A 25,125-nucleotide genomic window follows, 5' to 3' on the forward strand; every position below is an offset into this window, starting at 1 on the left:
AACCAGCAGTTAGGAACCCGCTTGCTGCCACTCCTGTTTGTGTGTTACAAATAACAGAATCTCCTCCTCACTCTGGAAGTGGATCCAGAAGCTTCCTTTTTTTTAAAATTACATTTGGAATAGAAAAAGAAATCACACTCAATGCAACTAAGTTGCTATGCCAATACTAGATGATAAATTCTGTTCTTGATTGGGTCCAGAACCTCCCTGAGTCATTCATTGGTTTATCCTCAAGCTATGTTCATTTTATCAGGGATGTTAGGAAATAATTATTTCACAACTAAGACAGAACCAAGGAAGCACAGTCATAGTCAAAACAACAAATGGGGTACCTATTACAAGATTACTTACTAGACAGTTTTAGGTGTCAGAAAAACAAATATCTATAAGGGTTGGAGTTTTGCTCCCAGGGATTAAGGCAGCAACCAAAGAGTATACAAGGGGTACCCATGGTTCCAGCTGTATATGTAGCAGAGGACTGCTTTATCTGGCATCACTGGGAGGGCAGTCCCTTGGTCCTGTGGAGGCTTGATGACCCAGAATAGGGAAAGGCTAGGCTGCTGAGGCAGGAGTGGGTGGGTAGGTAGGGGAGCACCCTCTTAGAGGCAAAGGGAGAGGGAGAAGGGGGTAGGGGGATGGTGGAGGGAAAACTGGGAAGGGGGATAACATTTGAAATGTAAATAAATAAAATAACCAATAAAAATAAGAAAAATTAATATTAAATTGAATTTTAAAAATGGAATTTTCAATAAAGAAACACTAATTATGCCCCACTAAAAGCACTGCACCCATGGGGCAGTCTGCAGGAAAGGACTGCCTCTGTGGATCTGTGGAAAATATCCAGTTTCCAGACTTGGACAACAGGTAAAATGCAGTCTTGCTTACAGTGCAGAGAGAGTCAAGTAGTGACTCACCAGGTCCCTCAGTCCATCTGAGGGCAAAGATTTGTCGAGAGAAGTGAGATTTTGTTCGTTCTGCCTCTGAGGTCCTTGGAAAATCTCTTCTCCGAGGTTAACCTGAGTCTATGATAGTGAGAAAACTAAAATCCAGCATCGAGAAATAAGTAGTGTAAAGCCCCGATGAGTTTGGAATTGACTGGACACTGATGGAAGAAATAAAATGCAGAAAGCCATTGATATGGAGAAACAAATATCTCTTCTTGTAAATTAAGATGTGTTTTCTCGGGGTTGGAGATTTAGCTCAGTGGCAAGGCCCTGGGTTCTGTCCCCAGCTCCGAAAAAAAATATGTGTTTTCTTTAATGGTATTTGCATTATTTTCATCAGTACAAAATTATTTAACTCAATTCCTGAATCTTGTGGTTCTTTTTGTGCCTAAACCAGTCACCTTACTTTATATCACAACGGATCCGATGTCAAGAGGCCATGGTTCTTTAGCAGGTGAACTTCATCCGGGGCAAGTAAGACCTCAGCCTTCATTATGATGTTTATTTGGTATGTGCTATCATAGAATACTGAAAGAGCTGAAGGGGCTTGCAACCAAATAAGAATAAAAATGCCAACCAACCAGAGCTCCCAGGGACTAAACCACTAGCCAAAGACTATACATGGACTGACCCATGGCTCCAGCTTCATATGTAGCAGAAGAAGGCCAATGGAAAGAGAAGCCCTTGGTGCTGCCATGGCTGAACCCCCCAGTGTAAGTGAATGTTGGGGAGGGTGAGAACGGAGATGGTTGGGGAGGGGAACACCCTTATAGAAGACAGGGAGGGGGATGGGTAGGGGGCTTATGTCCAGGAAACCAGGAAAGGGGATAACATCTGAAATGTAAATAAAAAATATCCAATAAAAATATGTGGTTTAGAGGAATATCTGCATTCGACACTTCTTTCTCTCTGTCTTCTCTGTGCACCAGTGAGACAGTTCCTGCCTGGCCAATTGTACCAGTCATTCCATTTAGTAAAGCAGCCTCTCTTTAAATAAGACTGATCACTACAATAAGCCTACGTAGTATTCCTTGCTTCAACATAAATGGAACCAGTGTTATGGTCTTTCCTGGAGAACATGTACTGGAGATGATAGACATAGGAAGTAAATATATTTGTAATTGTATCACAGGCGGCATGGGAAAAGGCCAGCTGCCTTTCTCCCCATCAATCTTGGAGCCATGGATTTAGCTATAAAAGAAACAGTGTCCCACATTGCTTGCTAAGTCAGAATGAATATTTCTTGTGTCAAGATATTTCTCTGATGGTGACAAGGTGTAACATTCTAGGTGGTGCCATACTCAAACCTAAAATTATTTTCCCTTTTACTGAAAATAGGTCCTTCTCTCAAGCTAAAAGTTATAATATATACTCAGAGGACCTGGAGCAGACCTGTGCAGGTCAAATGCTTAGCTGACTCAGCATCTGTGAGCTCATACTTACCTTGCTGAGTTGATTCACAGGCCTTGTTCTCTTGTTGTTCCTTTTTCCCATCTGGCACCTAAAACTGTCATCCCATCATTCTTGCAACATCATCAGAATTAAGATGATAGAAACTACATTGGCATAACCGTTGAATTACAGAACACCAGATTAGTCTTGAGTTTCATTAATTGTAAAACAGCTCTTACTGAAAATCAATGTGGGGAGCTCCAGAGTGAATATGCCATTCTGATTGACCTCGGACAGGGATCTGTGGTCAGAAAGGATAAATCAAGAGGCAGAGAGAATTTTCTTCACAGAAGAGCAAATACTGATTGTATACCTATCTGTCTTTGGTGGCAGTTTTTCTTCTTTGTGATGGAAAATATAGACCTATTATTTTTTCCAACTGAAAGGAGTTGCGAAGGATGACAACTGTAGTCTTGCATCTGCTTCCAGTGTTTATTAGTTCCTTCTCTGTATAAAGACTAATGGTTTGTTACTTTCTCAATAATGGGCAAAACTGTGGAAGTAAATTATTAACAACTTTCACCTTAGCACATTTTTTCCGTCATGTTCTTCATGAGCAAGAGTCCTAACATTTCTTCTTCTAGTGTCTACAAATGTGAAGATGATGTTTTAATTTCATTGTTGCTGTAAAATGCCCCAACACAAAGAAGCTCAGGAGGAAAAGGGGTGTGTTTGAGATTATACTCTATCATTGTGAGAGACCCAAAGCAGGAAGTTCAAAAAGCTGGTCATATCATAGTAGTGGTTAAAAGGAGAGAAAAATGAATGAAAATTTGTTTGCTTGATTATGCTCAGCTGTGTTCATTCATACACTTCATGAATTCCTCCTAGTGTATTTGTGTTGCCCACAGTGGGCTGGATCTTAACACAACAATTCACTTGGTTAAGATATCACACGGGCAAAACACACACACACACACACACACACACACACACACACACACAGAGAGAGAGAATTTAAATTATAAATACCTTTAGGAATCTAGTGAAAGCAAATGATTTTCATCTCAGAGGAAAAAATCCTTGAATTGAGTAGAAAATAGTCAATAATTTAACTGGATTTATAGATATACTGAATTGATGTTTACAGCTCTGACATAACAGAATACTAATTTGTTAGTATACTCAACTTGTTCCCAACATTAAAAAAAGCAGTGGCTTAAACATTACAGAAAGATTTTCATTTGTGTTTTTAAAATGTGTTGCTCCAAAAGATACAATTTTTTCTTCTGAATATATGTATATAAAATGCTGTTTCCTGCTTCCATTGTCTTTGTTGTATTGTTATGGGGTTCATTTGGCTTGCTTATTCATCACATGGTCCTTTTTGACAAACAGTTTTTGGAATTCCAGGTATGTGCCACCATATACACTTTCATTAAGTTTTAAATATCCTTAAAACATCTTGTGCTACAGGCCATGGAAATATACTTGTGTGGTCTTTGTTAGCATATTAGTTTTTGCCCAAAAACTTGATGAAAAAGTAAAAGTGTAGTTCTAAAAATCAGTCCAGCATCTCTCTGAATTGCTATACTTAGTTGTCAAATTTTTCAAATTTAAATGCTGTAATTTTGCGTAGGAAATGGAGGTTCAAGAACTCTTACTAGCGTAATTAACTCACAAGCCATATATAAGTTACTTTATAATTATATTTAATCCTTGCAACTCTCTACAAAATAAGTCAGTATAGTTCCTAATTTTGCAACTGTAATGACCAGGGACCTGCCTGGGGTTATACCACATACCGGTAGCTACACAGATCCGAAGTCTTAGACCCTGACATTCTGCTCTCCTGCACCTACCCACACAGACTAAATACACAGTAAATTATTGATTTGAAACTATACTGCTACCTTAATGAGCAAAGTGGGTGTTATAAAATGTTATGGATTTAGTCATTCTGACCTAGTTTATGTTATAATGCCTTATACTTTTACAACACTTCATTATGTTGGATGACATTCGAGATAAATTTCTCACTTGGGCCCAAGACACTCAGAAAGGAGACATGAGATTGTCCAAAGAGAAACTGTATCCAAGAATATCAATTGAAGTTTGGGACCAAGATCCAAGCAAGGGTCCATCACCCACTTTGACATTATGCCCTAGAAATTATTTAAAATGCCAATGCATGTTAGTCACATGCTAAAAAATGAGTTCATGTTAAAATGAAAGAAATAGCCTTACTGGTTTTATCTGCAGTATATCTTCTGCAAACTGAAGGAGTTTCTTAAACACTTTCATTTCTAGCTAATTCATTGTTAAAAGTAAGGCCAGTGATAATACCCTGCCTAAAAATAAAAGGATGCCCATAAAAAGTGGTAACAGTACCCATGTTGTTACATGCCTGAATAGCCCATATTAAAGTCAGTAATGGTACCAATGCTGTAACATGTAGGAATAAGTCAAAGCAGTGTTAGTTCATAAGAAATGCTCAGCACTTGGGTTAAATATTTACTTGACTGTAATATAGTTATTCAGTTTCCATATTTGGAAAGTAAGAGCAAAACTTTTGTATGATTTTTATAAGAGTAAACATGGAATGTGAACATATAAAAAGCAATTGTATTCTGTACTTTGTATGAATATATTAAATGTGTATACTTTCTTCATTTTCTGACATGCATGGTTTGTGAAAAATAAGAAACTTTATAATAAATAAGTGAATAAATTGATTAAATACACACACATACACACACACCAAATATATATATATATATATATATATATATATATATATATATGAGATTGTGTATATCTATCTTTGTTTGCTTTCTATTGCTGTTATAAACACCATGACCAAAGCAACTTAGAGAGGAAAACTTACTCTAAATTAAAATTTCTACATTGTAAGCATCATTTTGCTGGAACCATCCATGAGGTAGTCAGGGTTGGAGTTAGAGCAGGAAACTGGAGGCAGGAACTGAAGTATGGATCATTTGCTAGATTACTATTTCTTCCTTGGTCTGTTTCTTATGCATCTTAAAACCATTGGTCACCGCTTCACTGTTCATAGTGAGCTGATCCCTTCCATATAATTGTGAATCAAACCCCTCACAAACTTGCCTACAAGCCAATTTGATGAAGACGATTCCTCAATGAGGTTCCCTCTTCCAAGATAACCACCCTACCTTGTGTCAACTCAACCAGTACACTATCTATTCCTTGTTCACAAAGCAGTCCCAAATTCCTCATGAATTCAGATACCACTTTTTTTTAAAATTTGAAATTCTTGATGGACTCTTTGATAGTTACTAGATAGAGGGAAGCAGGAATTTTCATCTCTGCTTCTATTCGCCTGGAAGAAACAGGTGCTAGCAGTGATTGACACTCTATAAATCATGCCTGATACAATCTTTGCAAAAATAATTGTTAAAAGATACTTATAGGTTGGTGCACACATCTAAATTCAGGTGGGGTTGTACACCCTCTCCAAGATGATAGACATTTCTAAGCTCTGTGTTTTCCTAGAGCTCACACAATGTACATCGATCAGTTTCCAACCAACATCGTTTTTCATATTCTTATTGAATAAACCAATGTATATGCTTCCTTAAGTTCAGTAACATGTTTATATATATATATATATAATTTTAATTAGATATGTTTATATACAATTATAAAATCTCATAAGATATTTATTACTTACGTTATGAATGAACCATTCCATCCATTTTTGACTGACATATAATCATGGCTCATATCAATGTGGTAGGGAGTGATATGTTAGTACATGGAAAGGACATGCAGTTTAATGAATAGTTCCACCTCTTCATCACTACTTTGTGTTCACCAGCATGTTCTTCTCACATATGGATAATTTAAAGAGTCAATAGTGGTTGGAAAGGGTAAAGAGTGTATGGGTATCAGGGAACAAAATGAAGTTAAATGAAAATAACACATTGTAGTGTTCCACAGTACAGTATATATACAAGCCAAACAGCTGCATTTCACAACCTAACTTCGGTATATTCTGGGGAACTATATTTTATGAAATTCAGTCACATCTTAAGAGGAGTTTGATAAGAGATAAAAACAACAGCAGCAGCCACAACAACAAAACAAACACCACACTGTTGAAGTAAATGAGATGCCGGAACTGTAGCAAGTGTGTTGGCTAGTTCCTGGGAGTATGTAGGTGACTATCAATGTCACAGGAATTCTAAAGTTGTTTTTTGTTTTGATGTTGTATAGCAGTTTACTCTGAAACTGAAGCAGTCCATCCCTCAGGGAAGCTTCTTAAACCTGAAGATAAGCAATTCAGAATATTGCTTATCATATTCATATTCAGGAAGTCCCCAAAACGAAAGAGTTCCACTAGGCCCCTTCTTCCCAAGAATAAACAGTGAAGTTTACTGATAGCCCCTCTCAAAGAAGCCAAGTTGCAAAGAAGACTCAAGCAAGACAAGCTGCAAAGAAGACTAAGAGACCAGATCAGATGTCTGTAAGAAGCAGAGATAAGCCAAGCTGTCTGGAAGAGGTTTAGAGCAACGGAGTCACATGGAAAGAGCCCATGTGTTGACTTGCCTGCAGGCTTCTCAGTGCATTCCAGGTTCCAGCTTTTATGACTTGTCAACCCATGCTGGGTGATACAACTGTCTTTAAGTCATATTTGTATCTGTAACTAATCCCTTTCCCTTACTCCTGTAATTAATCCCAAATGAAACTGATTGGTTCACTATGTTGGACGCTGCTAGTATGCATATTTTGGACTGTCATAGAATCCCTATATATGGTGAGTACACATGTGTGTTGTGTCTCCTCAGGATATAGTTTGTAACGCAGCATCTAATAAAATTTATTATCATATACTGCTATGGCAAATTCATGTCCACCAGTACATTACTCTTTCTTTAACAGTTTTTTTAAATACAATTTCATTAATATACCATTTACCCACATAAATGGACAGTTGGATGACTTGTTTTGAGTAATTCGTTTGGACTAGGCTTCTGTATGTAGTCACTGACATAAGGCAGATTTTGAATATTTTCCTCACATCTGAAAGAAACTTTTCATTTACATTACTCACTAGCATTCACAGCTCCTTGCCTTTGTTCTACTAATTTACTTTATGCCTTTATATATCTGCTCACTGTATTGCTTGGAAAGATGCAAATACGCCCTTGCTACTGTACTGTACATTCTAGTATAGTTGACTTGGGATGATCTAGGCAATGTCCTTATGTCTTGTCTTTCCTGTAGGGTTGCTGGCGTTACAAATGTGTCCTTGCAGCCAGTGTTTCACTTGGGTTCTATGGGATCACTCAGTTTCTGTGGCTAACATTTTCAGCCACTGGGTCACCTCCCTGAAGCCACACTACTTGGTAGTGCTGAAGACAGAACCTAAGCCTCACTGTCAATTTAGCATTTTTCTTCTTGATCTCCTCCTTCCTAGTGATAATTCTTCTGCCACTACAGAAATATTATATTCTGGGGCCACAGGGATGGCTTGGCAGTCAACAGCACTTGCTGTTTTAGGAGAGAACCTAAATCATTTCCCAGTATAAACACACACACAAACACACACACACATGCACACACATGCAAACACACAAACACACATGCGCACACACACATATAATTATGCTATTGTTGTTATCTAAGCTGGAATAGATTTCCCCCCTGAATGTTAATAACACTGGTATTTGCATGTCAGACTTCACTAATATATCATAAAGATATCAGCACACATTTCATTTCAACTGAGTTGTTAACTTCTTGAGGGTGGAGATCACTTTAATCATTTCATGATATTTAATCAAACTCATCATTTAATATTCAGATGAATAATTTGTTAACTTTTCCTGTCAGAGACATATGGTGAAGATTATTATACCATACTATCAGATGATAAATTTAGAGGACTATTAACCCAGTTTCATTAGCATTTTGAAAATTATACACTTATTTCTGCTGTTTTAACCGTTATTCTAACGTGTTTAAGTAATTTGAAATAATGATAAATTGTTTCATTGTTATGAGTGCTGGGATGAGCAGTGCAGCAACTTCATACAGTAGTCTTATAGGTTAATTTTTTTTAAAAGATGTATTTTTTCTAGTCTTCCTTGAGTTACGACCATAATCTGCGTATTTCAAAGTGTATATGTGGTTTCTTTGTGAAGATGGCTTTTGATTATTTTGAACATAACCAATAAGAAGAAAAACGTGTTCATAATGTAGTAATAGACCTAATTAAAACATTTTTACTGTAAGAATAACCCATTACTGGAAAATGTGAAGAGAAAGAGAGCCTCTGAACCATCAGTCTGACATCAGTTATCTTCATCAAACCCCGCCCCACAACCTTCAGGAATCTGTGCACAAGAAAAAATGGGAAGGTTGAAACAGCCAGGACTTCAAGGAGCCAGAATCTTCCAGAAACAGCAGGAACGACACACATATGAACTCAGAGACAATGACCTGAACAAATGCAAACAAGACAAAACACCAGTACTGTAAAGACATGGGCACAAAATCTCCTCCTTAACTAAGGAGCAATTTGCCTTTGATATTTTCTGGGAAAGTGATATTTGTTTCTCCAGTGGAGTTTCACTGAACATATCAAACACCATAGAGTGTAAATCCCATGCTGTGGAGAAGCTGGCCAATAAAAACTGTCTCCATCTTTTTTGGTGGGCTTTTGGTTTGATTTTGTTTTGCTTTGCTTTTTGGTTGTTATGTTTTGTTTGTCTTACTACTGTTATTGCTTTGTTTGATTTTTATTTTTATGTTCTGATTTTATTTTTCTATTTCTTTGGAAAGAAAAAAATTAGAAGGCATGATGTTCGGTGGGTAGGGAGGGGATAGAAGATCTGGGAAGAGTTTGGAGAAGTAGATGAATATGATCAACATACAGTGTATAAAAATGTTTTAAATTAAAGAAAGATTGAATTTCTTTTTGCCAAACCCCAAATTTTTTAGCTACTGGGCAAACACTCATACACTGTATTAACTTGATTTTAAAATGATATGTTTATATTGCTGTGGATTCACAGATTAATATTCATTTTAATGATTTATTCAGTGATGTTCCAATATCTGAATTATGTCAGGTAGCAAGATGTACACACCTATGGCATGATTCACAGGTAGTTGGGGTTTGACTATGTAGATCATCAGATTGTTTTTAATATAGCAGTCTGACATTATAGGAAGGCCTACAGAGTCAACTCACCTGGGCCCATAGTAGCTCACAGATATTGAACAACCAACCGAGGAGCATGCACGGTCTGAACTTAGGCCCTCTACACCACTGCACATGTGCAGTTGGCCTTCATGTGGGTTCCTTAAGAACTGGAGTGGAGGCTATCTCTGACTTTGTTGTCTGCCATTGGATACCTTTTTCCTACCTGGATGGTCTGGGTGGGTCTCAGTGGGAGAGGATGTGCTGAGTCCTGCTGAGACCAGATGTTCTAGTGTGGGATGGTACCCAAGGGAGGGGGCCTTCCCTTCTCTGAGGAAAAGAGGAGCAGGTAACAAGGAAAGGGATTGTAAGGGGATGACGTGGAAGAAAGGAGAGGGGGCTCCCACTGGGATGTAAGGTGAATAAAAAATAAATTATGAAAAGAAAAAATCCTTTACACACATAATTTTTAAAAACTTATTTGCAGTTATTCATACATAGCTGATAAATTGTTAAAGGGGAAAAAAACCTAACTGTAAGGTAAGTTGAATTCAAATATCCCAGCAGCAGAGGACGCCTAACGACTTCTGGACACAGAAGTAGATGGCATGTGTGATAGCGTATAGATAATTTTATGTGAAAGGAAGGCAATTTGATGGATTGTTCTCCCAATTATAAGGAAAGATTTTTTTCTTTAAGATCCTCTACAATGACAGTAAAAGGCTTGAAATTCTAGAGAATATATATAGGCTCTTATTCATAAAGTTTGTTCCATATACTGCCGTATGCCATTCCTAAAAATGTAAAAATTAAAAAAACAAAAAACTCTGCCTTCAAGTTAACTATAATATTTCTGTACAGCTATTTGGATTGTACAGTTTAGATGCCACTATATCACAAAATGTTATAAGATAAGCTATTTTATCTAAGCCTTTCCTACATTAATTAATGTTAATGGTAGAAACTTCATTGGCGAGGAATTCCTGTGAATATTCTACAAGTATTGAGAAAGGGTACCTTAAGCAATTTCAGAAATAGGTGACTGGGCTATGTGATCTATTCCTGTACAATTTATAAGCTTCTATAGAGGTATGAAGAATGGTTGGCTCGTGATTTGCAAAGCATATGCTCTTGTGTCAAATAATGCTCCTTCTAGAACCCCAAAGGCATCAAACATTCCCGATCTGGCCACCCCATGTTAGGAATCACACCACAGATTGTTCTATTACATCAAGATAACTCTATCTCACTTTCTCTCGTATGATTAAGAACACTCGTTGGCTTCCTTCCACATGCTGCTCCCGTTCGCAGATGAGCATTAGAGAGAATTTGAAAATGGAAGGCCTTTATGTCTGCCATGAACAGGGTCAATTCACTGTGGCAGCTATGAGCTAGTGACATAGACTTATATTGACACAACCCACTTTCCCGCAGCAGAATCACAAGGTGAAAGCACCCGGGGCTCTTCTGCCGTTTTCAATAAGATACGAATTTTTCTCTTCCTTGAATTAAGCAGAGATCTGTCATCTTGACTTGTACACTAAATGGTCCATTCTGACTGCCTTGTTTGTGTCCAATCCCAGCCAAGGATCCAGAAACATGTGTTAACATTTGGCATGTTTGGGGGCTAGTTGGAAGGGCCTGAGGCAAGACTCCCTGGTGCCTGCTGGAGGCTAGTCAATAATCATTAGCCCTTCAAGTGGAGAATGCCCAACATAAACTGTATTTATTTATTAAAAAAAATCTTTAAGCCACAGGGAAAGCCATTTTAGAGAATGCAGTTTCCCAGCAGTAACTAGATTATAATAAAGATGCATGCGTGGTGGAGTGAGAAACTGACAGAGGGGGCGCTGTTCTCAATGGAAAGAATAGGACTGTCAAAATCAATGAGGCCATGTATGGCAACACCAACCCAGTTACGTTCTTCATAGCCAACGTTCCAAGATCAGCACTCAGAATCAAAAGGTTCATGCAGAATACTCTTCTTCTAGCATTGTGTTAGTTCAATTAACAAGTTAAACAAAACTCCCCTCTGATTATTACATCACCTCTGACAACTAGAGGCTGCTATGATTAATAAAAATAGGAAAAGGAAAGAGATACAAACATCTCACAAATATCGTCAATATTTTATTTATATTCAGGATTTTCCCTTTCATGTTACTGGTGGAAAAAAATAAAGAATTGTATAGTCTATTATACAAAAAACCACATTTCTTCCTCTCCATTACTTCTCTAAAATTGATATCCCTCCCTACACGGTACTCTCCAATCCAACAGTACGTCATGCAAAAGCCAAATAAATTTTGTAGTGAGTTCAGGAGCACACGGTATTTATCCATTCCTTAACTAAGCAAAGCTGTACAGATATCTACAATGAAGAGATCAGTAATTTATCCTGTTATATAGTGGAGATGCTTAATAATGCAATCATTAAGGTATTTTCATAAAAGTATATTGATTTTTACAACTTCAAATCTTATGTGCTTACTCAAATTATGTTTTCACTAAATCCTTTATTTAAAACTATTTATTGTAGCTGGGAAGATACTTCAGGGATTAGTGTGCTTACCATGACATCATGGTAACCTTGTTAGCAAGGTATTGATCTTCAACACCCTCATAAATGCTAAGTGCCAGAGAATCTGGTGTCGTACCTGTAATTTCAATTTCAGTGCTTGGTTGGAGGAAACAAGGAATTCTCAGAATAAGGTAGTTAGACTAGGTGACTGGGCAAGTTCTGTGTTCAAATAAGAAAACATACTTCAATATACAAGTTTGAATGCAGCTGATGGACTCGTTTGATATCAACTCCTGGCCTTCACATACACACACACACACACACACACACACACACACAAACACACACACACACACAAAAACTGCACCCCAATACATGCTAGCACAAATATGCACACACACAACACATGTTCTTGTTAGGTTCAGCTTTCACCATGATACAGCCAAGAATCACATGAGGGACTCTTAGAGGATTGCCCAGAGAAGAGTGGCCTATGACAATGTCATCAAGAGGTTGTTTCAGTTTATAATTGATGTTGGAGGACCAACCCTATTATGCATGGCAGCATATATATATGAAAGCTATCCGAGCTAAAGCCAGTGAGCATCCCAGAGGGTGAGCCAGCAAGCAATATCCTCCATTGGTTCTGTTTTGAGATCCTGGATAAACTCTGCCACAGACTCTTTACAATAACAGACTGAGATCTAGAAACATAAGCAAAATAATCTGAACATAGCCATTAATCTGAAGCTACATTGAAGCCAGGCGTCATTCATAAAGAAAAAGAAATCAGAAACAGTGAGGAGAGGAAATCCACAATATTCCCAAGCAATGTCTGGCTGATGTCAACCAAGAACTAGAAAGATGAGCAGATCAAAGCAATGCAGAAAGCAGAGCAGGAAAAGGTAGTGGGATTTTGAAGGTGGGGCTGTGACAAAAACACAAGTCAACTCAGAAACTTTGTTCGTCCATTACCCTAGCATTAGGAATGGATTAGGAAGTGTGTGAAAAATAAAGAAAAAAAGCATAGCAACCCAAAACTTTGATTTAAATATGACTTCAGACCCACTAGCTACTCTTTGTACTGTTAAACTTATTTAACTCCTCCCTGGTAGCTTACATTTCTGGAAAACTATGACAGTTCAGCTTAATCTTCTGACTGTCATAAAATGAAATGATAGTGTGTAGGGTAAGAAAAATTATAGGGGGTAGAGTTCATTGTCATTCAGCAATGGATCTATCAGGTGAGTAACATTAATTTGATCCTGGAATGTTGTAAAGATACTTTATTTATATTATTATAGTTTATTGTGCTTTATACCCATCACAAAATAAGAAAACTATTACACCAAAACTGACATTTAAGAACACTTTAATGGGTTTGGGATTTAGCTCAGTGGTAGAGCGCTTGCCTAGCAAGCGCAAGGCCCTGGGTTCGGTCCCCGCCCCCCAAAAAAAAAAAAAAAAAAAAAAAAAAAAAAGAACACTTTAATGTTTCATTTCCTCACTTTTGTCCAAGTTGAGAAAATACATACTGGTAGTCACTGTTACTGTAATAAGGAGACATTACTTAACAGCATGGTCCATGACATAAAAAAAAGCACAATGCAAGGAACACACAACATATTGGAAGACTGTCTTGGCTTCCAACCTCCTTCTTATAAACAACAAGCTATGCAGAGAATCTGAGAGTCATTCCATGCAGGTTTCCAGGTATTTCAATCACTGACATACACTAAAATGTTTAAACTAGTCATAAAAGATGAAATATTTAGAACAATCGTCTAGGGACTAGATAGATCATGGAGAAAATTGTCTGCCATGCATGCATGAGGTTTAAGTTCATATTCCCAGCACCCATTTAAAAGTCAGGCACAGCAATAGCCTTTAAGAGAAGGGTTTGGAAAAGTGTAGAGTGACTGAGAAAGACCTGTAATCAACTTCTGACCTCTGTTCATACACATAAAGACAAACAATAATACCACACACGCACACACACACATACACACACACACACACACACACACACACACACACATACACATACACACACACAAACACCTCTGGCCTATAAAACACACACGTGTACATGTACATGCATACCTACACATGCACATATGCATACACAAACATACATATGTACATATACAGAAGCATGCATAATTACATAAAAACGATATGTAAAACAAGCTAAAACATTCTATTTTTGCTTGGTTCACTTCAACTTCAATTAAAATCTGGCAATAATTCTAATCTTCTTGTTAGTATCAAAGAAAACTATCATGTCTTACTTTCATTAGCATAAGAGTCTTTGAAAAAATATACTACTCCATCCTGACTTAGACCTTCACATTTTCAGGAAGAAAATAGCAGAAGGCTTATCATGGGTAGTTAGCCTTGTTTAATTGAATACATTGATAAGTAAATGCCCAAAAAGCTCTAGTAGATGTACAGTATGTTTTGTTTCTTATTTCTTCTACTAAAGTGTAGAAAGTACCATTTTAAAATGCATGATATGTACATTTTGCCTGGCTTCACCTTTTAGCACCACACTTCAACTTAATTTTATATTCATATTCCAAGTCCCACCTTTCTTGTACAAATATTTAGATTTCTCCAAAATAATTTAAATCTACAAAGACTTTTCCTAGGTAAGGTCAAATTGAAAAAAATATCATAAAAGTGTAATAAAAATTTTCCTTTGTACATGGTGTTCCAGCCAATCAACATTTCTAAATTTGAATGAATATTCCTCCCACAGGATAAAAATGTAGCCTTTTCCTGTAGCTCTTTTTAAACGCACTCACAGAGACCCCACATTTACGCATGCACACATAGAGCAAGCTACATGAACTATGAAGCAATAAGTCATAACCTAAACTCTGTCTGGACCAATTAAAATGCTGACAGTGTGGATATGTTTTGTTGGTTTACTCTCTCATGAAATTTCAAGGAAAGACTAAACTGTAACACATTTATAATTTAGTGGGTTTTTCCCTCAGATTAGAAATTCTTTTCCCATATGTCAAGATGAGATTGCTAATGGAACACAGAAAACAGACAGAATCTTCTCACGGGCACTAAGCAAGAACCCTGCTTAAAACTTGTGGCATTTGTCTAAGAAAAATAACTGTTTCTGAAAATAAGAGTGTGATAAAAGAAGAAATATTAAAGATTTGAAATGTATGTCAAAACCTTCTAGTTGTACCAAGTGGGATCTCTTCGTTTGTAAAAGAAAGTACACCAATTAAATTAAAAGATTCCAAAAGGTAATAGAAGCAGAATGGGATAAGGCAATGGTTCTGTGGGGAAGATAATTGCTGTGAAAGCTGAGAACATTATTTGAGTCCCAAAAGCACAGAAAAAAATCCAGGTATTTCTGAATGTGGCAATGACCCCGCAAAATGAGGTCAGAGACAGGCAGATTCCAAGAGCTCTCTAGCAGGAATCCTAGCAGATAAGATGCAGATCTGTTACAGTAAAAGATGTTATCTCAAGGAAAAAAGGTTTGGAGTAACAAAGTAAGATCCTACTTTTACCTATGCATGGATGTCTAAATTTAAAAGTGTACATGTAGATCAAACACACATATATAACCACACACACCACACAGAGCCACACAGAGGAGGGGAATGGAGAGGGAGAGGGAGAGGCAGAGGGAGAGAGAGAGGGAGGGGGAGGGGGAGAGAGAGCATGCAGAGGCAGGCTTAATATTCACAGGATACCCAGAAATCCTGGAAGATGATGAATGAGAGAGATACCCCTCCTCCCCCAACAAAGAGACAATTAATGTCTTCAAATTGAACATACAAGTATCTTATGGACAATGATTGAGGCAGGCAAGAGTGTGCAACTAGAATTTATATTTAAATCAAAGGAAATAGCACCACTCCTTGTAATTTTTGATGTCTACCGTTAAACAAGCACAGGTTTCTAAGTCTTCATGATGCTCTTAAGTTTTAATCTTTCCTTAGAGTGCTATTACTATTTTAGCCTTTTTAAAAAAAAATCTGTGTTGTTTTTCTTTTGTGACTTCATGTCCCTTCAGTCCTACACTGAAATACCTTTTCTTACTATAATCTATTCCTGGGAAGATAGCCTAATTATGTTGTTCCAGGTAAGTTTCCGTCTTCCAGCCTTTTCTGAGAAAAGTTTGCTTATGCAAGATTTGAACAGCTATTCTAGCTTTATCAGAATGTTTACCACATATCTGCTGAGACCTCATCTTACTTTTTGGTTTCTTCCTTCTGAAAATATTTGTAGAAATTTGCTTTGTGTTTTCATTCCCTAACTTTCCTAGATTGAGCCCAGAACCTATTATGAACCATCTAAGAATTTAAAATACTCATTCCTCTAATGGAAGCAAAATCAGTTTATTCTTCAAATCAAATAAACCAAAGCAGAGATATTGACGTCTTTATTCTTACATCCAGTTATCCAATCAATAGACATTTCTTTCTCTTGGTGTGCTGTCAATCATAACCTCATGCAATGCCTTTTTTCTCTTGTTCTCACAAGGAAACCAGGAAATTAGCAGTCTGTGTTTGTGTAAACTGCAATCAAGTTATAAGACCATTGTCAATAAAGGTTCTGTTGGTTTCAGGAACACTCTGGGACAATTTGTTCTTTAGGTTATTTTTTTCTATGTTCTTCACTAAAATAGAAATTGTAAGACTCTGATAAACATTATAGTCATTTCATGACAAGCACTTTTTCTATTAACTACTCAACCTTCATGTTAGAGACTACAAATGTTCAGAGACAATAAATAAAAGAATAAATGTACATCACCGTTCTAGGACAATTTTCCAAAAATCCAAGAAAGATGTTTTAGTTTGTGGTCTGTTGCTTGTCAATCTCTGTTTAAATGGTGTGTTCATGGGCTTTGAAAATTACAAATGCCCTCCTATTGGTTCGAGGAACCTACATAACCTAAATATCTCTTTGTACAAATTAGAGAAAAGCTCTATGAGCCAGCAGTGTGAAGAAACTAACATTTGGTGAGAATAAGTTCAGAAAATCAGCACCTCTATATAATAACTATGCTTCCTAGCAGTCAATAGGTAATAAAAACAGGCAAGAAACTGGGAGGATGACGTGGGGCTGTGTCATATGGGAGGAGTTAGAGGAGGAGGGTAGCTGGGTGTGATCAATACACATAAAAAAACTATATGAAATTCTCAATGGTAAATTAACATTATATTAAAATTGATAAAAATTTTTGTTTTCTAAAACGAGAGATTCTCAAAAAGAAAAAAAAATGCAGCCTCTAAGCTAGGGAAGATGGACATGTGACTTGGTTACATTCTTTGATTTAAAGTTGGTGATAGAATCCGTCCTGAATGTGAACTTCCAGTTGCTACATTTGCAAGATACAGAAGCAGAGTCAAGTAAAAAAAAAGGCAAGAGTAGCTTAGATTTTGACTTTCTTCATAAATATCATGAGTTTCTCTTCTACTTCATCTAAAAAACTCTACCCATCTTCCAGTCAGTATGAATCCCACTCTCAATAAAAAGCCCTACAGAGCTTCTTCCTGTTATTATCCATTCTTTTTTTTATTTATAGTAGGTTTTCATTCATTGATTGATGGTTATGATATCCCATTTGCTGGATTATCATATGCGGTTGTTCATGCTCTTTTTTGCTTTTTCATTTGCATGACTCATGTTCTGCTAAGAGTTTGAAAACATCTGTCTAGAAAGGGAATTGATCCCCAGAGTGGGAGCAGACATAAGGTGACAATTTCACCCTAGATTACAGCAGGTATAGCCAGAAGGTTGGGAGCATTCACTCATACAAATTTTCATGTTACTGTGAAATTCGATGTTATAGATCACTCTGACTTCCTTCTCCTGGGTTGCCCAGAATTTCTATGCTCTGAAAAGTCTGGTATGTGAGGGAGCTGCTCCATAAAATTCCACTCAATTTCCTCTGAACTCTCGCTGTGACTACTTGGCTTGATGCTGTAACCTTTAAGGTCTATCAATATATTAGTCTACTAAGAAAGCAATCAAACACACTGAAAAATGTGAAACTCTTAGTATTCTTTCTATAAAACCAAAGGGGTCTCTGCTCCACAGTTTTAAATAAAGCTCTATGATCTCCCATTAAGTGTGTTGGGTTCACCCTAGAGCTTGCTCCTTTCATAATTATCCCAGGTGATTTCTTGACCTATATTCTTGTCCTCTGATATTGAGCTAGGAAATTTGTTAAACATGACATGCAGGGGGGTTGGGGATTTAGCTCAGTGGTAGAGCGCTTGCCTAACAAGCACAAGGCCCTGGGTTCGGTCCCCAGCTCCGAAAAAAAATAGAAAAGAAAAAAAAATGACATGCAGGAAATATTTTCCTGCTCCTTTTATTTCATGTTGGTTTGGCATGGGAGCCAAGTCAATATAATGAGTATGATTCAATATTCACAAAACTTATTTTTATAGATCACAATATCTCTGATAGAAATAATAGTAATCTATACAAAAGGAAGCATTAGGACTCATAAATACCCACAGAATTCTGAGACATGAAGCAATCTTATTGGTATGGTGTTGAAAAGAATAGTATTCCAAGTCTAAATAGTTGGTAGGCAAGTTATTTATACTGGAATGTTCCAATATGAATAACCAAATTGATAGATGATTTGTGGTAACTAAAATTATCAGAGTTCCAAATGCTACTTAAAAATTCACCTATAGTTGTAAATATATTCATCAGAAAAATAATAAATCTTTTAAAGCTGTAACTAAGGAAGTACTAAACTTTTCAGCATCTTCTGGAATGATTATGAGAGGAGCAAGCAGTAAGATAAAGCCAGCACCCTGAATGGTAGATCATAGAGTCATTTGTGAACTGTGAAGCAGAATTCCCTTTGGGTTCATAGGAGAAATATTAAGAGTTAAAAAGAATGCATATGCGTATCTTTCTTTACTAATGGTCTGTGAAATTCTGCTTTAGATCCAATGCACACTGATTTTCTCCATATCCCCATCCCCAGGAACACATTTCTACTGGGAGTCAGATATCTAAAGGATCTGGCAGAGATATTGCTCCAGTCTGTTTCTATTACCCTAATATTTGCTTGTGTGTGTGTGTGTGTGTGTGTGTGTGTGTGTGTGTGTGTGTGTGTGTGTGTGTTTGTGATGCTTCCAGTGTAGGGTTGAACCATGCAGCCCACCCACTGAGACAAAGTGCAAAATGTTCATCTTTTGACGGAGCATATGCCTGACACTTGGAGGAAATGTGCAGAGAAGCAAAAAGAGCTCCATGCTTGAAAAAAAATACTAGTTAAAGCTGAGAAAAACAAAGGCCTTTGGATATTACCAGTTAAAACTGTATCTACATAATATCCAAAGATGGGTGATACATAGTTACGCCCCTTTTCCATCTATTCTATCTTTTACCATTCATTCATTCCTGCATGCAAATCACGAAGCTAGCTGCCAACTTACTGAGCTTTTGGGGTCTTAGTGATTTGAAGATGAAGAGAGAGGAAGCTTGGTTTAACGAATATCCCAGAAGATCTGCAAGTGGAAATCTTCCTGTTTTACGTAAGTTTTAGAGCAGTGGTTCTCAATGTGTGGCACATGACCCTGTTGGCAAATATCTTTATCTCCAAAACTATTTGCATTGCAATTAAACACAGTAGAGAAATTACTGCTATGAAGTAGCAATAAAAATAACTTTATGCTTGGGTGTCACTCCAACATGAAAAACTGTATAGGTCAGAGCATCGGGAAGATTGAGAACCACTGTTTTAGAGTATTACAGGTCATGTCAACAGATCTGCACTATTTAGGTCATTAAGACTCAGCCCTACCTTCACCGGTTGAGTCACATACACTGACTTTGCAGTAGGGAGAGAGAGCCTTCAAAGCCATGCTTGCTCAACTTTCTAAGTTAGGGCTGCATGACTTCCTGGGATTACTGAACACCCTGGGCTGCTGTAACTGCTTTCAAAAGTCACAGGCCTATGGAGTCTCCTATGCTGTAACTGTTAGATACACATATTTCCTAATTTACAACATAAATGAGAAGGAAGGAAACAAATACAATGAGAAGGACTTTAAGGATAGTCTACCCAAAATGCCTGAAGAACTCAAACACATTGATAATGAAAAGATTAGCAGTAGGATATTAATTTAAGTTCTGCAAGCAGAATGGATTTTCAGAAAATATGATGTTTAGACAGAAGTTGCTGAGGTTGATAAAACTGACACAAGAAAAGATGGGCAGTACCATTGTTCCACTTAGAAGAAGTACCTTGTGGAATGCACAAAAAAGCAATGATGAGTTAAGTCATCTTGGGAATAAAATGTAGGCCAGTGTGGTGGAGGACAGGAAGCTAAAAAAAAAAAAAAAAAAAAAGCAATAACAGAAAATGTTGAAACAAGAGGCTAGGACCAGATCCTTGAAAACCTTGTAGCCTATGACAATATCATTTTGTAAATTAATCTATCAGGTTCACATTTATGGATATGCAGGTGGAGAAAAACCAATTAAATCCCAAAGGTCAAGTGAATATAGCCAAATATTACAAAAAAAGGCTAATAAGAATTAAAATGTATACCCAGTAATTCAGAGGCAGCCATGCTATGCTAACTTTTTTGAGAATTGTCTGTGTTGCCGCACAGTTGCAAGAAAGATTGAACCCTATGAGGTCTCCCATATATATACAAATCTATGTTAAGGTTTTAACAATTTACTTAAATCAGTACAATGAGATGATATCAATGTCTATGACTTTTTCTAGAACATTATAAAAATGTCTCTAAAACTGAAGTGATTGTTCATCCACCTGTCGTAGCAATAAGAATAGACTTTACAACTTTTTTTTTTCCTTCCCCAGAGCTGAGGATCAAACACAGGGCCTTGTGCTTGCTAGGCATGTGCTCTACGACTGAGCTAAATCCCCAACCGTAATAAGAATAAATATACTCATTGATCTTTCAGAGGACTCGGGTTCAGTTCCCAGTACCTACATGGCTCACGATAATCTATAACTTTCATTCCAGGGGATACGAAACCTTCTTCTAACCCCTACAGGCATCACACATATCCATACTACCTATATGGGTAAAATACTTATAAACATGAAACAAAAATAAATATTAAAACAGTCAAAACCAAAAGAAACCTAGAATGGCGTTGGCAAGATGGTTCAGTGTGTAGAGATGCTGTGGCTAAGCACGACAACCTGAGTTTGGTCTCCCAAATCGCATGGTGGAAGGACAGAACCAGTTCCTGCAAGCTGTCTTCTGATCTCCACAAACATGCTGTAGAAATACCTCTCAAGGGGTTGGGAATTTAGCTCAGTGTTGGAGCGCTTGCCTAGCAAGTGCAAGACCCTGCGTTCAGTCCTCAGCTCCGGAAAATAAGAAATAGCTCTTAAATAAATAAAGTTTTTAAAATGTTTTTAAAGGAACTTGGGAGCTGGGTAGTAGGGGCACATACCTTTAATCCTAGAACCCAAGAGTCAAATGTAGAGGCAGATACAGATGGATCTCTCTGAGCTTGTGGCTAGCCTGGTCCATGGAGTGAGTTCTCAGACAATCAGAGCTAAACAGGCAAAGTCTGTCTAGGAGGAGGAGGAGGAGGAGGAGGAGGAGGAGGAGGAGGAGGAGGAGGAGGAGGAGGAGGAGGAGGAGGAGGAGGAGGAGGAGGAGGAGGAGGAGGAGGAGGAGGAGGAGGATTGGAAATAAGGAAAGAAGGGAGTGGAATGGAAGGAGAGAGACAAAGAAATAAAGTGACAGAGAATGACAAGTAATTCATGCCCTTTAGCTTGTCTCCCACAGGTTTGTGAGGCAACCGTTACTTAAAACCAAATTCATACTCAAATGGGAGCATGGATTAAAAAAATGAGAAATACTTCCAACTTTTAGGAACTAGAATATATATATATATATATTTTTTTTTTACCAATTCTTTAATGAGCATGTGCTTTTCTGGGCTCCCTCCCCTTAAAATCAGTTAGTTGGTGGTCAGGGAAAGAAGATTAATTTTCATATTTGCCTTAGGGAAGCAATTCAGTAGGAAGATTTGTCTTTAAATTCTGTGTCTTGCTAAACCAATTATGAAATATTAATGACTACCAGATTATCTCAAATCAAAAACTTGTTAACTATAGGATCATCCTGTTTAAAAATAACTTCTTAACAATAAATTAACTTCTGTCTTATTTTGGAGGACCATGGCATCCCGGAGGTACAATGGAATAATTTCTGGATACCTGTGTGCAGTTCCTTTCTGAGTCACTCATGAAATTCAGCGAGCACATACATAATAAGGATGTTCATCTAGTCCAATTATGTTTTAATTAGTATTTTTTTCTTTTCAGTTAATGTGCACTAAGATAGAGTGAACTAACTGATATTTGTTACATGTGTCAGTAAACTGAAGTGTTAAATTTGGAAGTTATTGACCTAAAAAAAAAAGAGTGTAACCATTTCGGTTGTTCACAAAGAGACCATATTAAAGGCACAAATAAAAATAATAAAACAACTCAATGTTCCAAGGACAATTGTGTTTCTCAATTTGTACTTGCAGAGAACGTGAATATAAAATAAACATAAAGTAATCTTTAGATCATGTATGAACTACTTAATATTGTATTTGCTATTGTTATCACAAGGTAAGACAATGACTTCAAGTCCCCATGATTATTTTGGAAAAAGAAAATTTATTTATTTTCTCAATATCAATGAACATTGCACAACAAATGCTTGCTGATGGTGATTTAATTGGAAATTTATAAAGAAACACAACATTAAAATTTTTATCTAGATTTTGTTTTAAACACACTTATTGACAGTAAACACATGTTTAGGGGGGTATTGCAATGACTTAGTCACTCAGTACATTGTGTTACTGTTCAGATTAATGAAACCAATACCATGTTTTTGTAGTCTATTAACTCATTGAAATGATTTGTATAGGACCCATTTTGAATTTTTATCCTTCTTCTTTTAAGAGTTAGGTGTAAATGATTCAACTCTTCATAGGCATTACTCACAATAAATATCTCTAAAATGTTAACAGTTTAGACTGATAATATCTACTGTTATTGTGGCTTGGGGTCTGTGGCTCTGTTTCTGCTCTGGAATAATCAGTGAGTTGCCTTCTGGTCTACTCTTTTCTTCATTCTGCACAATGCTTTTGCTTGACAGGTGTCTTCTTTTGTCACCAGTTCTGAAACCAGTGTAATTTGTTAAAGTCACTAAAGTCAGTTTAAGTGATAAATATTTTTCTAAGTATACGTTTTTTAAAAAATCACAGAGCAGTTCATAGTCAGTTACCCGCAAATGAATACTATTCTTTTTTCCTTTCTATTGATTGATTAGATTCCACTTCCTGATCACATATGAATATTCTTCTTCTTCTCTTGATCATGGTCACTTTCTGACTTCACAATGTCATAAATACATAAAGGAAAGTTAAAATAAATGCATTCATTTACTTATGACAGTGGTAATACTAATGTTTCCCATTTATTGATTACTCATTTACTTCACATTGAGGTCTTTAGTTCATTACTCATAATTATCACAACGTTCCACAAGAGGGCTACTGAGAGTCTAAAGCACAAACCACTAAACTGAAATACTATGCTAGTTCAGGACAAAACACCTATCAGTTGCTAAAACAGTCAATATCTCAATATAATTAAAATAGATCTTCTGTTTTTCTGTTTTTATTTTTCTACTTTTGCTTCAAATTTAGATCCAATTTTCTTATAATGTTTTTATTTATACTTTGGATTTGCACATATTTTCTGATCTTTTACTTTCCTCTCCCCAAATCACTTCCCCACCCACCGAACTTCATGTTCTCTCCTCTCTCAAACCAAAGCAAAGCAAAGCAAAACAAAACAAAACAAAACAATACAAAACAAAACAAACAACATTGTGTCTAATTTTGGTTGGCTGAATACTGGGTATGGGGCCTGACTGGAATGTAGTTCATACATTGATTTTTTTAAACCCTATTAAAGAAAATTGATTTCATCCTCCCAGAAACTATTAACTGGGAATATCATCTTGCCTAAAAGTTGGGTTTTGTGTCTATTTCTCCATCTTCATCCTGGGTTTTGTCTAGTTCGAACTTGTGCAGGTTTTGTGCATGCTGCCCCTGGTGCTTGGAGTTCATAGACATATCTGTCCTGTCAGGTCTGGAAAATGTTTCCTTGAAGTCATTTACCACCCTCTCTGCCTCTTATCTTTCTGCTCTTTCTTTCCCGAAATCCCTAAGCCTTGCAGGGAGTGCTGTGATATAAACATCATATTTTAAATAGCTAAGCATTCCAGCGCCTCTTTTCCTGTGTACATTGTTCAGTTGAGTCTCTGATCCACAAGCAGCAGAAGGAAACTGTGAGCTCCACAGGACATAACTTGAGCATAGGAGACCTCAAAGCCAATTCCCACAGTGATACATTCCTCCAAAAACACCACACCTTGTAATATTACCACTCCCTATGGACCAAGCATTCAAATGAGTCTTTGAGAGCCACTACAGCACGACAAAGGACATTACAATAAGGTATTTTTTAAAGATATCAAGAAGTTGTTCTTGGATTTTAACACAGTATTTCAGGAAGATGGTTAGTTAATTTCACAGGGTACTTCAAAGGTTTAAAAATTAATAAAGAATTCATCTAAAGAGATCATGTAATATTTGTTTTGACTGTTGGCAGATAGTGAATCTTTAAGTTAATGTAATCCTAGGATTTTAATTTACATTTTGAATCATTACAAAAATAAAAGTAATGGATTCTTTTATGGATTTTTATACATATATGCCAAAATATTTCATTTTATTCATCCCTCTGCACAAATGCTCTTTTTTCACCTCTCGAGTCTGGCTGGCTGATCCCCATGACACTCTCAATAGTCTTCTTTTCTGCTTTCATGTGTCATGAATTACAGTACCTCTCTTTATTTCTCCATTAGCATCTATTCTCCTTACTGGGTAAGGACAGTGTTTATGTTTAATTTCAGCACTCAGGCGGCAGGCAGATCTCTATGAGTTTGAGGCCAGCCTGATCTATGGAGTGAGTTTCAGGACAGATAAGGCTATACAATGAAATCCTGTTG

At 36.9% G+C, this 25,125-nt stretch overlaps 1 pseudogene; it reads left to right on the forward strand.

Moving 5' to 3' along the window:
* Positions 1-790: 790 nt before the first annotated feature.
* LOC116898446 overlaps positions 791-25,125 on the forward strand; it is a 47,442-nt pseudogene continuing 23,107 nt past the window's right edge.

This window comes from Rattus rattus, chromosome 4 (assembly GCF_011064425.1).
Source record: "Rattus rattus isolate New Zealand chromosome 4, Rrattus_CSIRO_v1, whole genome shotgun sequence".
Classification (NCBI taxonomy): domain Eukaryota; kingdom Metazoa; phylum Chordata; class Mammalia; order Rodentia; family Muridae; genus Rattus; species Rattus rattus.